Consider the following 9,093-nt stretch of genomic DNA (forward strand, 5'->3'; position numbering starts at 1 on the left):
TCAATAATGTTTATTGCGCTAAACCCTGCAGGTTGATTAAGTTCAAGCGCAATAATAAGGTTTGAGTGGTACTGCTTAAGGATTACAAGAAATTAATTAATTAAGGCTGTCAGAGCTCTAATTAATTAATGGATGTCAGATATTTTAAATACGAGGATTTAATGAGTCTAAATACAAGCCCCGACTCAAATGCCGGCAATAAAGGGGTAAGTCAATATTGGTTCTCTAGTGGAATGAACTGATATTTATAAATTATTTATGGTATGGGCTGACCATAGATAAATTAATTTATTTGAGGCCCATCTTTATTCCTTGTATCTAGTCCCTGGACTGGCCCACTGTCTCCTAGCCCATGTAGGGCTAGAAAACGCCTACACACAGAAACTGGCGCCCCTCCCTTTATTCTGTATTATATAATACAGCTGTCAGCTCTCAGCAAAAACACACTGATAATTATTAGGGTTTTTGAGAGTTGAGGAGGCGCAGGAAACGTGTAGGGATTTCTAATCTGGGAACTTTCACAGCTCGTTGTCCATCCAACGGTGAAAGCTGAGCGGGATACAGTTCAGAAGATCAGAACTGGAGTCTTTCGACACGATCATCAACAGTCTCTGCATCCGTTTTACAAGTAAGTAATTCCTAACATCTATGTGCAGCTGTTAAATTCATAGGAGCATGTTAGGATTAATCGTTGTATGATAAATTAATAATAACCAAGAAACGATCGTCGGGCAAAGCGGAACATTAATTCAGTTTAATATTCTTTCATGAAGTAGTCAGCGCTGGCGGAATAGGCAAAGCTGGCGAAAGACAGTTAGCTCTGAAAATTTCTACTTCTTCCTCCTGGTCAGCAATCTCCACAAGAGAATAGATATGCATTGAAGAGTTAGAAATAATAGGCTTGTTATTAAAAACGGAGAATGTTACCGATCTACCAGACCCGGCCATGCTCAAAGTTTCAGAACCCACATCAATGCGCGTCTGGGTAGTAGCCATAAAAGGCCGACCAAGTAGAACAAGTTGCGCATTATTTCCTATAATGCCATGCCCTGCCTCGAGCACCACAAAATCGGCTAGCACCGTGATTCCTCTCACCATGACTTCAACATCTTTTAACATACCACGAGTGCTACAATTTGCCCCATCAGCTAATTGAAGTCTTGTTTTCGTGCTTTTAAGCTCCTCTTCCTTCCTGCCCAATTTCTGAAAAATAGCATACGGCATCAAATTGACTGCCGCACCCAAGTCTAACATGCCCGTGAATTCTCCAGCTCGACCCAAGCCAATACCAATAATGAAACTCCCTGGATCTTCTTTCTTTGGTAATGGTTGGGTTGGATCAACAATTGATGGTGGCAGAGGCGGGCTGGGCTTCGGTGGTTGATATGGCGTACTTGATTTGTGAAGTTTCTGCTCTGGCCTTATCAACTCTGGCGCTCTTCTCTGCTCTATCATCCTTCTCCTCTGCTCTGGCTGCCAAGCCAGAGCTGGCTCTCTCCTCTGCTCTGGCTGTCGAGCCAGAGCTAGCAGCCTAGTCTGCTCTGGCATCCTCGCCAGAGCTAGCGCTTGATGAGTTTGGCTCTGCTGCTGCTGTAGCTGGTCCAGCGCGCCCGACAGTTGCCCTACGGTGGTCTCTAGGCGTTTAATAGTGGCAGCCTGAGAATCCAAATTCTGCTTGGTCATCTCCATGTTTTGCTTGCTTAGCTCCATAAACGATTGCATCGTCTCCTCTAAAGACTGTTTCTGCTGTTGAAACTGTGGAGCATTCTGAAATTGTTGAGCAGGCTGACAATTCCCTTGTTGCTGACCTCTCCATCCGCCATTGAAGTTCTGCTTGCCTTGATTATAATCTTTGCTCTGCGCAGGGATGGGTGCAGCTTCCGTATGGCTCATATTGAGCTGTTGTACTTCTCTCATGATTGACCCTAATTGCTTTTGCAGCTCATACTGGTTCGTCACAGTGCTGGCCTCAACTTTCTTTCCATGGACCAACTTTTGTTGAGAGCTCTCCGCCAATGTTTTGAATATTTCCTTAAGCTCTGCCACAGTCTTCCGAGCTATGTTCCCTCCGGCAGTGCTGTCCACCATAAATTGGGCAGTTTGCACTAACCCGTCGTAGAAAAATTGCATCAACATCACGTTGGGAAATTGATGTTGTGGGCACTGGCGGAGAAGTTCTTGGAATCTTTCCCAAGCTTCATGAAAGGGCTCGTCCATTCCTTGGGTGAATTCCATGATTTGCGACCTTAGCTCCTGAGTCTTGTGGCTGGGATAGTATTTTAGCATGAATTTCTCACAAGCTTCTCCCCAAGTGGTGATAGAGTTGGGCGGCAGAGTTAGCATCCATGTTCTCGCCCGATCTTTAAGTGCATAGGGGAAGCACTTGAGCTTAAGTTGGTCCTCCGTGAGATTCAACAATGGAATGGTTTGAACTTGTGTGCAAAAGTCACGGATGAATTGTAGGGCATCTTCACTCGGCATCCCATGGAACAGAGGTAAAAGACTTGAATCATTCGGCTTTAGATTGTAATTTCTGACGGCAGTGGGGAGCACGATTGCCGACGTGTTGGTATCTCCAAACACCGGCCTGGTGAAGTCTCCCATGTACTCCATTTTTTGAGCCATGACTTCTTTCTCCTCGTGTAAATCCTGCTCAGTGCGAAAATTGGCGGAGCTGGCCTCTTCCTCCTTAGTGTGTTCTGTCGTGGCTGTGGTCTGCTCTGGCTGGTCAGAGCTGGCTGCCTCCCCTACTACGGCCTGCTCTGGAACGTCAAGATCGGAGTCAGAGCTGGAATTGGCAGGGCTTGCAGCGCTGTCCTCGGAATCAGAGTCAGAGTATAACGCGTCTGCTCTGGTATGTGTCCGAGTGTTATCCAGCGGGGACGTTAGTTTTCTTTTCAGGCTACGGCGTCCCTGCATACACAACACTTAACACACGGATAAAACGTACCGGGTGGAAGGAAAAGAAAAGTAAAAACAAAAATGTAAAAACTGGAAATTAAATAAAGCAAGTAAAAACGACACAACTAAAACGCCTAAAACTTTCCCCGGCAACGGCGCCAAAATTTGACTCAACCTAGAACACCTCTAGTTTGACTTGCAATAGGACAAGGACATTCTAGTGATGGTAAGCTGACCCAGTGTCATCTCTCAAGGAAAGTCTTTAAGGGCTTCTAATTGTATCGCAGGAAAAACAGTAAAGAAAGCAGTAAAGAGTTTGAATTTAAAAACTGAAACTTAAACTTAAACTTAAATTAAACTTGAATTTAAACTTAACCTAGGCAAGAATCTAAACAACTCAAATTAAACCTAACTTAAGAAATTAAATACTTGTAAATTAAAAACCAACTAATCTAGGCGTGAAACTAAAGTGCATAATTTAAATTGCATAATTAAAACGAAAGCATAAACATGAACGAAAAACGTAAACATGATTAAACAGAAATAAATTGAATTTAAATACGAAATATCGTAAACGTCTTGAACGTGTAATTGTGTCACTCAATCACAATCCAAGAATAAAAATTAAATAAAACTAAATTGAAACTTAATCAACAATCGACACTAAGAAAGCAATTAAATTCCTAAGCTTCGGATGCCAACAGATCTCCAAGATGGCGTCTAAAACTAGGGCAAAGTATTATTTTTACAATGAAAAGTATGGCCCTATTTATAGACTTCAAATCTCTCTATATCATCATGGAAGTTGCCATGCAAAGCCGGACTCTAAAAGGAATAGAATCGTGCAAAGGAAGGTAAGTCCAGCTGTGACGCGCGCTCTGGAAATAATCTCCACTATGGCGGAAATCGCGGCTCTCGCCAGCGGAACGGCTTCCGCTCTGGCTCTCGCCAGCGGAACGGCTTCCGCTCTGACTGGTGATTCCGCTGGCACTTATGATTCCAGCAGCGAAGTGATTTCTCTGGCGCTTATGATTCCTCTGGAACTTCGATTCCTCTGGCGCTTCGATTCCTCTGGCGCTTTTGATTCCGCTGGCCTGGCATATGACTTCTCTGGCGATTGATTTCGCTGCTCTGGCTTTCTCCCCTCTGACTGGTGATTTCGCTGCTCTGGCTCTGGCGCACTTCTATGCTCTGGAGATGTCGGCTCTGCTCTGGAGCATTTCTCTGGCTTCCCATTTCGCTGCTCTGGCATGCGGGACTTCGCTTCTCTGACATGCCAGAGTATGCACAAAAACACGATTCTTAGCCCAAACTCTCCAAATTTGTACTCTTCATCTCGAAAACCTAAATCTCCTGCAAAGCATAAAATACACCATAAAACGCACCAATTTCCAGAAGATTATCTTGAAATAAAGCTCATGAACCCCAAAATTTAGAACAATTAAGCATAAATCATAAACAACAGAAAATTTATGAATATCTTAAATACCCGTTAATGCCTTCTTAACACGGTTGTGTATGAAATTGGCACATTTCAAATGGTCGTTACCCAACCATCTTTTTTTCGTGGTCATGAACCTCTGAATTTTTAATTTGCTCAACTCTTCTATTTTAAATCGAAACCAAGAAAAGAAAGATATTAATTTAAAATTCAACTCTGGAAGAAAAAAGATAACTAAAAGTAAATTAAGAGGGTGTTTGACTGAGCTTATAAACTCTTTAAAATAGCATATAATAAAGTTATTTAAAAATATATAAACTCTTTCAAAGTATTCGACAAAATAAGTTCTAAGAGATTATAAGGTCCCAAAACAATAAGTACTTTTATCCCAACTTATTTTCTCATTGTTTTATAAGAAACACTCATTTTATAAAAATAACTCAATTATGATTTTTATTTGAGTGGATTTTTAAAATGACCACTTTCATATTGTAAAATTAAAAATTGTCCACTAAGATAAAATATTAAAAAATGGCCAGTGTTACCAAAATACACTTCACATTAAAAATTTAAAAAAATGTCCACTTTACATCACCCCTTTAAAAAATCCCGCAATTCACAACCAATATGAATTCACAACCAAAAAATTTTGTTTGTGAATTGTGAATTCACAACCAGAATTTTTTGTTTGTGAATTCACAACCAGTCGAATTCACAATCAAAATTTAATTCACAACCAGATTTTTTTGGTTTTGAATTCACAACTGAACTGAATTGAAACCCTGAACCCTAAACCCTAAACCTAAACCCTAGTTGTGAATTATTACGATTGTGAATTCACAATTGAACTGAACTGAAACACTAAACCCTAAACCTAAACCCTAGTTGTGAATTATTACAATTGTGAATTCACAACTGAACTGAAACAGTAAATTCACAACTGAACTGAATTGAAACACTAAATCCTAAACATAAACCTTAGTTGTGAATTATTACAATTGTGAATTCACAACTGAACTGAAAAAGTAAATTCACAACCAAACTGAACTGAAACCCTAAACCTTGTTGGGAACTTAATGGAATATCCTAATCCTTTGTTTTGATGATACCAAAATCCATAGGCTTTAATTGTAATAGACTAGAACTGTTCGAACTCAAGGAGTTACAGGTCCGGAGGGTCTCGAATAGGTGTATGGGGGGGAATACACCTATACGCTATTTTTCTAAAATCAGAAGAATCTCAAGATAGAGATCAAAGCGAAACTTTACACACAAACTCTGACACCAATTTATTGAAAAGAGTTTTGACCAAAACAGGGTTGACGATTGATACTGAAAGACTCTTCAGTAAGGAGTTATCAGTTAAGTCACAAGAACTTAACTGATGCACGTAAAGGGTTCAGTCGAGTTTGATGAAAACAGAGATATTATAAATCTTCCTGACTATTAGAGGATAGATCAGTCAGACTGATAACATACGCAGCGGAAATACTTTTGTTTCGCAATAGCCTTTGTTGAGCACGTTGTTAGTCAAGTTTCTCTTTGCAATTAATCAGTATTCAGTTTATCAAAGATAAGAACACGAGTAGGAAAGTAAAACTAAACCCTAGTTGTGAATTATTACAATTGTGAATTCACAATTGAACTGAAACAGTAAATTCACAACTGAACTGAATACTGATTAATTGCAAAGAGAAACTTGACTAACAACGTGCTCAACAAAGGCTATTGCGAAACAAAGGTATTTTCGCTGCGTATGTTATCAGTCTGACTGGTCTATCCTCTGATAGTCAGGAAGATTTATAACATCTTTGTTTTCATCAAACTCGACTGAAGCCTTTACGTGCATCAGTTAAGTTCTTGTGACTTAACTGATAAATCCTTACTGAAGAGTCTTTCAGTATCAATCATCAACCCTGTTTTAGTCAAAACTCTTTTCAATAAACAGGTGTCAGAGTTTGTGTGTAAAGTTTTGCTTTGATCTCAATCTTGAGATCCTTCTGATTTTAGAAAAATAGCGTATAGGTGTATTCCCCTCCCCCCCCCCCCCGCCATACACCTATTCAAGAGCGCAGACTGATCAACAGACTAAAACTCCTTCAGTCTCAGAAATAAGAACTTCTACTACGTCTTGAAGAAACAGAAATCAACTTCAAAAGGAAGTCAGAAATTCTTGAAGAAGTGATTCATGAAGGAACACTTCAGACCAGAAGAAAGATGAAGCAAGAGAAGAAAGTGCAGTAACAGTCGACACCAGAACAGTCAAAGAAGAACCAGTCATCCATTTAAGGGGGAACTTCCACTGCAGTCAACATCTAATTCAGTACTGGTTGACGTGTAAGTTTCTCTCAACAAAGTTCATATGGTTTAATGACTAAGTACCTTTACTTCTCTAGACTGAAAAATTATTTCAAGGCTGATGTGTCATGATTTTTATATCTTCATTTTTCTCAAATGACACGTAGAAATTACGTCTAACTTTGGTTGTCACACGTTCGTGCGATCCCGCCCTTTTTACTAACAAGTAGATTGATACACGTGTCACGTCTCTATTTGCACGAATTTCAAAAGTTCATTGAAACCGCCTTGTGCACGATCTTCCACATTCTCTTCAAAATCGTTTCATCTTCTGAAAAAGATTTACTCAATTTCGGAGAAATCATTTGTCTCAAATCAAACAAGTATGTTTACTCTCCTCGACTCACCGTGAAATCCACAGTTCAATCTCTGTGAGAACCTTTTTGAGATTTTTGCAGAAACCTCTCATTTCAAAATCTAGACATGGCAAGATTCACGAGATCCGTCTCTCAACAAGCTGTATGTTACGAGCCCATCGTAACATCTGAGGCACTTCAGAGTCTCACTGAACACGACAAGATTAATGAGATCTTGGAACGCCATGGATGGACAAGGTTTCTTCACAGCTCGCCAGAATTCCTTCTTGACGAACAGATCATCAGAGAATTCTATGACAACATTCAGACTGACGAGATGACTGGTGACTTCACAGCAGACATCAACATCTTCACCAGCGAAGATTTTTCAGAATCAACAAAGTTCACTGTCAACATCTCTCGAGCAGAAAGAGAACTGTTCAATCTTTCAGCTAAAGAACCAGCTCCGATCTTCACTGATGAAGAAGCCACCAATCTCATGTGAGACACACTGATGGATGATACCTCCTCCGATCTCAACATCGCAAACGTCTTGAGCGTGTCAAGACTACATCCCCATCTCAGACCAATTGCCAAAATGATCAAGAAATATTGGTTTGGCATTCTAGGATCGCCTGGTTAGCTGTCTAGACCACACAAATTGGTATTGATCGCTTTACTTCAAGAAGGCCCATTTAACTGGGAAAGGGCCTATCTTCAAATTTTGGCTGAAGAAAAGAAGGAGACTTATTCCTCTCGACATCTACGTCAAGGAACAAGAGTATCGTCATTGATCCTTCAGAGCACAAAAGGAATTCAATGTTTCTGGAAGAACACCACCAAAGTGTCTTCAACAATTCATCTCTTTGAAGGGCAAAAGAGCTCAATCAAACGGATTTCCAGCCTGCCTAGTGAAACCCCTGGTTCCACAATAGAGGCTCACTACAGAACTCGAGGTTCAATCAAAAGGAACCTTGATAGTTCATCAACTCCAGTCAAGATTACCCTTGACTCTCCTCAACAATCACTAAAAGAGAATTCTGAAGAAGCTGCACGACGGACTCCAGAGGAAGTGCTTATTCCAGATATAGAAGCTTCTCATCAACAACCACCATCCTCTGCTGATCCTTCACAATGTCAAGAAGAACTTAATCCTCCTCTCAAAGGATTTTTTCACTTCTGCCTTGACAATTTCAACAAGAAGGTCAAATTTGCAGAGCCTGCTGATCTCAATGCGGCATCCTCATCTTCAGTGACTCCACTTGCTCTACTCAAGAATTATGTGACACTGCTTGCTCAACACTGTGTCACTACCACTTTTCCCTTAATCATGGCAACTGAGCATGCTGAAGAGTTTCAAGACCTCGTCAGCTACTTCTTCTTCATCTTCGTCAAGACAATGCCCAGATCCCAATTTCAGGGAATTGACGAAGTTCTTACTGATGCTGAAATGGAAGCTCTAGAGAGCAGTGTCTTTGAAAAATTCAAAGTCACAAATCTCTGGGATGCAATCCATGACTGGGCTCCCAACTTCAGACAGTATCTTGTCTCCAAAAGTCTTCTTAAGGAAGATCACAACATTGATGATGAAACTCAGTCGAAGTCTCCAATTTGTCAAAATATTCCTTCCCATACAGGGAATGAAGACTCAGCTAATGAAGTTCCAAAGTCAGCAAGACCTCTCACTGATGAAGAAATTCAGATGCTGGATGAGAGGCTGATCATTCAAGAAGAGGAGACTTACGATCTCAAAGTCAAACTTGCCTTTCTTGAATCTACTATCATAAATCTACAACAGCAACTGGGAACTCAGACCAAAATCAGCAACGTGCCTGAATCCCACGACGACAAGAAACAAGAAGAAGACAAGAAGGGAAAAGGGAAGATAGATGAGGAGTCAACTGAAAATCCACAAGAGAAACCAAGCAAGAAGCTTCGCATCAACTGAGGAGAAAGGAAGGTCAAGAATGTCAACTGCCTTTAAAATTCACATTTGTAAATGACGTTCTAGAACTGCTTTGTCAACTTCCTTTTGTTCAGTCTCACATTGCTATTCTCAATTGTTGATGAATTTAAACTACTTTATCCTTGCTTATT

The sequence above is a fragment of the Salvia miltiorrhiza genome, chromosome 1, assembly GCF_028751815.1.
Source record: "Salvia miltiorrhiza cultivar Shanhuang (shh) chromosome 1, IMPLAD_Smil_shh, whole genome shotgun sequence".
In the NCBI taxonomy this organism is placed as follows: domain Eukaryota; kingdom Viridiplantae; phylum Streptophyta; class Magnoliopsida; order Lamiales; family Lamiaceae; genus Salvia; species Salvia miltiorrhiza.